The sequence below is a fragment of the Ochotona curzoniae genome, unplaced genomic scaffold, assembly GCF_017591425.1.
Source record: "Ochotona curzoniae isolate NIBS_2020 unplaced genomic scaffold, NIBS_Ocur_1.0 scaffold_4506, whole genome shotgun sequence".
NCBI classification, from domain to species: domain Eukaryota; kingdom Metazoa; phylum Chordata; class Mammalia; order Lagomorpha; family Ochotonidae; genus Ochotona; species Ochotona curzoniae.
The window spans coordinates 17,315,480-17,321,386 of NW_024467119.1; positions in this window are offsets into that span (position 1 = coordinate 17,315,480).

Below are 5,907 nucleotides of genomic sequence, written 5' to 3' on the forward strand. Positions count from 1 at the left end.
CACTCAGGGTTTGAGTAAATCAGTCTTGTGGTTGCAAAAGGAATTAGCAGTCCCTGGATTCAGCTATGTTGTGATTATATAATAATTGTAAATGCTAGCTTCAGTTGCAGGGTTAGATAACTTCCTAGAAAATGGACAATAAAAATAAAATCTGGGCATGAAGTTCAAATTTTTTCTAGTTATTTATGTGACTGACGCTCAAAGCTTCCCAGCATTCTAGGTTTTGAGAAATTGTTGAGAGTTCATTTGAATTCAGCTATTTATATGTAAATGAGGACATAAATATTTTCTGCATTCAGATCTTTTGGAAGTTATAGGTGTGCAATTTGATTGAATAGTCCCTTGCCTTGACTTACCTAAATAACTGTTTACAGATGGTGTACCTGCACTCTTAATGATTATTTTGGCAGAGATTACAATTTTCTTATGGTCATCCTACAAGCCACCTGAAACCCATCACCACTACATTTCCTGCCCTAATTTCTCATCTCCTGGACTTTATCACTGTTAATCTCTCATTGCCTTCTCTTTTTTAAAAGATTTATTTATTTTTATTGCAAAGTCAGATATACAGAGATGAGGAGAGACAGAGAGGAAGATCTGTCCATTGATTCACTCCCCAAGCAGCCACAGTGACCAGAGCTGAGCCAATCCAAAGCCAGGAGGCAGGAGCTTCTTCTTATTTTGAAAAAATAAGATACTACTTCCCTGCTTCAAAGTCACCAAGAGTTTCGTTTGAATTAGTTAAAGCCACGCTTCTTACCAAAACATACGCATCCTTATGCTTTCTGCACTTGCCTGTATCTTAGCCTCATCTCAGATCTAACAGGTGTCTTTCAAGGTCACTGCCTCTGTCATCTGGCAAATTGCTGCTTCTGCATTTTGCACTCATGTTCTTCCTTCCAGAAATGTTCCTTTTGTTCTTTATTTTAAACACAGGCCCTCTTCAGTCTTACAGTTTCGACTCAGCTTTGCCCGTTTCCTACCCCGATTCTCATCACCTGTAATTATTTTCAAAATTCAGTTTCCTTGTTTAATAGCTGTATCTCAAATAAAAATATAAAGAATAGAAGGAGAACGATGTTTATCTTATTTATCTTATTATGATCAGCACCTAAAAGATCAGTTAGCACATACTGGACACAGGGTATATTTTCATTGAACAAGTTAAATCGGTTACAAATATTTTCCAGTTTTAAGTTCATATAACTTGACTATGAATATGAATTTTCAGATTTTGAAGGCAATTCAGACTATAATAGAAACATGAGATAATTGTAAAAGGCAGTTGATGTAAAATGAGAATAATTCCATATCCGACTGCCACCTGGTGGTAGCAGCTGTTGCTGTCATGTGGGCATATGTTTTCATTTTTGGTAAGGTTATGATTCTGGTCATATACTTTCTTTTTATTCACTCAATGCATCAAGAATTTGTTTCCATGTAGCATTCAAAATAGTTCGTTCATTTTAATGCCACTCCTGTATTTATGAGGCATCCAGTGATTTATTACAGCTAGAGCAGAAGGCAGATATGCACTTCTGGCATAACACTGGCACATTTGCAATCATCTTTGGATTCAATCCTGAGAAACATGATTGTTGGCTTAAAGCATGGACATATATTAATGTTTTGGTACACATTGCCAAGTATGTATTTAAAAGGTTTTTTTTTTTTAACATTTTATACTCCTCTTAATGGTGTAAGAGTTTCTTAATGCACACACTGTCAAATACTGTGCATTCTGTAACCTAGTTTTTCTTACCAGATTTACAAGGGACAGTCTTTATTTTCCCTTTAATTTCATTGTTGTACAACTGAACATTAAAAAGCAGTCTTCGTTCAGCTCAATTCTTTGCGTTCATTTGTATTCATTTGCAGTGCCTCCTTCATTTCCTGTTAATATCACTTGCCTAAATTCCCATCAGAATATATAAAAACACTCCCTGATCCATGTTACTCCCTTGACTACCAGACAAATTTCAACTTTTTTCTCCATTCACTATTCCTATTATTGCGGGGTATGAGCAAGATCATGCCAGACATGTCTGAGGTTTATTAAGGAGTCTTTATTAACCAAACCTGGTGATAACATGGCCCATTAGAAATAGCAAATCGCAAGTCCATATGGCAATCCGGTCTGAATTGAAAGCCCTGGAGGAACAAATGATTAATACCCTGAAGTCCATCTGTTAAGATGAAGACCTATGTCCCAGTTATCCTAAGAGACATGCAGTGAATAACCTGGGCACACTTACAAAGCTGCAGACATTCCCCTTTCCCTGGCTTCTCTGCCCACATTCCACTACTTTTAGGCTTCAGCTCTCTTGGAACTCCTGACAGCACACAAATTAAAAATGCAAAGCATCTTAGTATTGCTATCTTCACTGTCCCGTCCAAGCAGTGAACAGAGGGTGAGGGATACAGACACACAGGGGCCATGCTCAGGGGACACCTGTCCTCAGAGTGACAGAAACACAAAACCAACAGAGTGAGCCCCTCCTTTCCATGAGCCTTTATAGGGGCTTGTGTGGGGAGTGGTTACACAACAATGCCATACTGGCCCCTCTCAGGGATAAGTGAGAGTCATAGGAGGGCAGGAGGGAACACCCAGGTGGTGGGGGGCGTGGCTTCCAAGCTCATGACCCTGAACTAGCTGCCAACCTCACTACACTATCTATTTATGTGCACAGATTATCCATTAATCTCTTTTTAGAGTTAAGTATTCCTTGGCTGTTTGTGAATAGTGCATCAGTAGACGTGGGATTGCACATGTCTTTTTGATAAACTGATTGCATTTGGATATGATGCTTTGTACTTGGAGTCCTGGAATGAGTGATCATTCTGCAGCTCCATGTTTGAGACAGTCATGTTGCTTCCCCAAATGGCTGTCCTAATTTATAACGCTACCAGTATTTTTTCCCCCACATTCCTTCCATCAGTTGATATATTTATCGTTTTGGTCATATTATTTTTTTTAAGATTTATTCATTTTTATTGGAAAGGCGGATATATAGAGAGGAGGAGAGACACAGAGGAAGATCTTCTGTCCAATGGTTCACTCCCCAAGCAGCTGCAACAGCTGAGCCAATCCAAAAGCCAGGAACCAGGAGCTTCTTCTGGCTCTCCCATGTGGGTGCAGGGTCCCAAAGTTTTGGGACATCCTCGACTGCTTTCCCAGGTCACAAGCAGGGAGCCTGATGGGAAGCGGTGCCACCGGGATTAGAACCAGTGCCCATATGGGGTCCCAGCGTGTAAAAGGTGAGGGCTTTAACCACTAGGCTATCATGCCAGGCCCGGTAATATTCTAACCAGAGAGGGATGATATTTCATCATGGTTTTGATTAGTATTTTCCTAATGACAGCTGATAGTCAATAGTCTTACACATAACTACTTTTTGAAAACCTTCTTTTGAGAAATGTCTACTTAGGTCTATCTGAAGTAATTTTTATTTATTTTAACCTACCTTAAAGAGCAAAAGAGACACATAGAAGAGGTGAAGAAATGATTCAAGTACTGGTTCACTCCGTAACACCTGCAGCAGCTGAACTTGGCTGAAGCCAGGATTCTGCAATCCTTCCAAATCTCCCATGTGGGTGGAAGGGGCCCAGGCATTTGCAACATCACCCACTGATCCCCAGAATACATTAGCAGGAAGCTGGGTCAGCAAATCTAGACAGGGTTCCTACCAGATATTTGGGAGAGGAACAAGGGCATTCCTCGCAGTGGCTTAGCTGCTGTGCAACAAGTCTTAGGAGAGCATTTCTTTTGTTTCTATTGAGTTGCTTGAATTCATTATAATTCTAGATTTTACCTGTTTATGTAGTTTGGAGAATTTTTTAAGAATTCTCTCAGTTTTTTCTTCGTCTGTCTCATGCCATGCACGGTTTTTGGTTAGAAATAATCTCCATCGTTTCGTTTTGCTTTTCTGCCCTGTGTTTTGGAATCTGAGCCAAAGAACTCTTCCCTGTTCTCATGTGCTTCTCTCCGTGTTTTCTGGAATTTGTTGAATTTCTTTAACGTGGTTGTTTTTAGATCTGTGACTTTTATTGTTGATGGGGGAGATCATGACTCCCTAAATGTTGGCGGCATATGACACTGTCTGAAAATTGAAAGATTAAATATCTGTTACAGCCTTTTGTAACTTTTCTTTGTGCTGGTTCTTCCAGTAATCTAAGTTTTTTACTTTCTCTAACATTACAGCTGATAACATTATTTTAGCACTAGATGCTGCCGAAATCCAGGTTTACTGCTTCTTTGTAGTTGGTGACTTATTACAGTATCAACAGTATAGTGTGACTCAGCTGCTAGTTTTTCACAAATGTACAGTCAGAGCTATTCAGAATGAACTGGATGAGCACCTAGAGAGAGACTCTGTCCCACAACCCACGCCCCCGTTCCCATCCACAATCTCTAACTTGTGGCAGGCGCCACAGAATTGTGCCTGACGTGAAACCTTTCTTGGAGGGTTTGACCCTGGGGTCCAAAGCAGTTTTTCATATATCACTTTCTCTTCTGCTGAGCACACAATATGTGTGTGTGTGTGTGTGTGTGTGTGTGTGTGTGTGTGTGTGTGTGTGTTGTGCTGCCTCAGATTGGAGCACGTAACAGATGAGCTATACCATGGTTAGGTACCAGGAACTCACAGCCTGCTGAGACCAATGCAGCACAGGGACAAGAACAGATCTACCCGTTGGAACCACGGATCTCCATCTGTGGCAAGGCAGTGATAAATGCTGCATGCCCTGGAGAAAGAACTACTGGGTTCAGCCCTGTGTCAGGATGCACCAATGTATGCCAAGCACTGAGTTCAAGGCAATGAATTATATTTCCTTGACTATCCACCTGCTAACTAATGGATTCTCTCCAGGTTGTGCTGCTCAACGTTGGGAGCAGGGCTGTAGAGATGGACTCCAGGTTGCTAAGGTTAACCTAGGTCCAGGCATTTTGACTGAAGGCATTATCCTGAAGGAAGGGGCACGGGATATTTCCTGGTACTGTTCTTCAGTGCAGGTCTGGTGTTGGATTTTAAAAACTCAAAGTCTAAATTTAATTCTCTCTCCTTTGTCTAAGTAAGAGGTGTCCTTCTCCAGGCATGGAATCAAAGAAGGCATAATGCAGAAAGCATTCCTTACCCTCTTCTTCCATGTTTGTCAACTGGTCTGGCAGCTGGCATCCCTTGCCTTTGGAGACACTTACGTGTGAATGTTTGCTCAGTTTGATGTTTCTATAGGGAAACATGAGAAGATCTGGCTAGCCTCACCCCTTCTTCAGTACTGTGTGCATGTGAGAGCAAAGAATGTACTTTTAAAACTTTTTATATTTCTGGGGTTTAGCATGTTACCCTGATGAATAGGTGTGTGAATAACAATTTCAAGAAAATTGAATGTCTGAACAAGTGCTATTATTTATGAATGTGTTACTCTGAAATTTTCAATGTCTCTTGGAAGAAAGAATCATGTTTTGTGGTTATGAATTGGTAATCCTTTTTTTGCTAAATATTTCTTATGAATAAATGCATTTCTATCAAGAAGTCTCACAAGTGAATTCCAAGTATAATGAAAATGAGTGAAACTGTGAATGAATAACTTTACCGGAAATTATATTATTAGACTTTTAGGCTTATTGGTTATTTAATTTGATTTCAATTCTTAAAGTGTTTTTAAAATATTTGAAATGCCCACTTGAAAATTATTTTTAAATACCACAACGTAGTGACTGATTTTAAAATTGGAGCAAGACCTGTGCTAGAGCCACAGCTTTATCCTTTATATTAATTTTATTTTTTTTCCTCTTTTTGGCTTTACTTAAAACTTATGCATTACCTACGTGGCATCTTCTGTGAGTCAATCCCTAAGTAACACAAAGTCATTTAATTTAGGGTAATTTTAAAGTAGCATTCCACA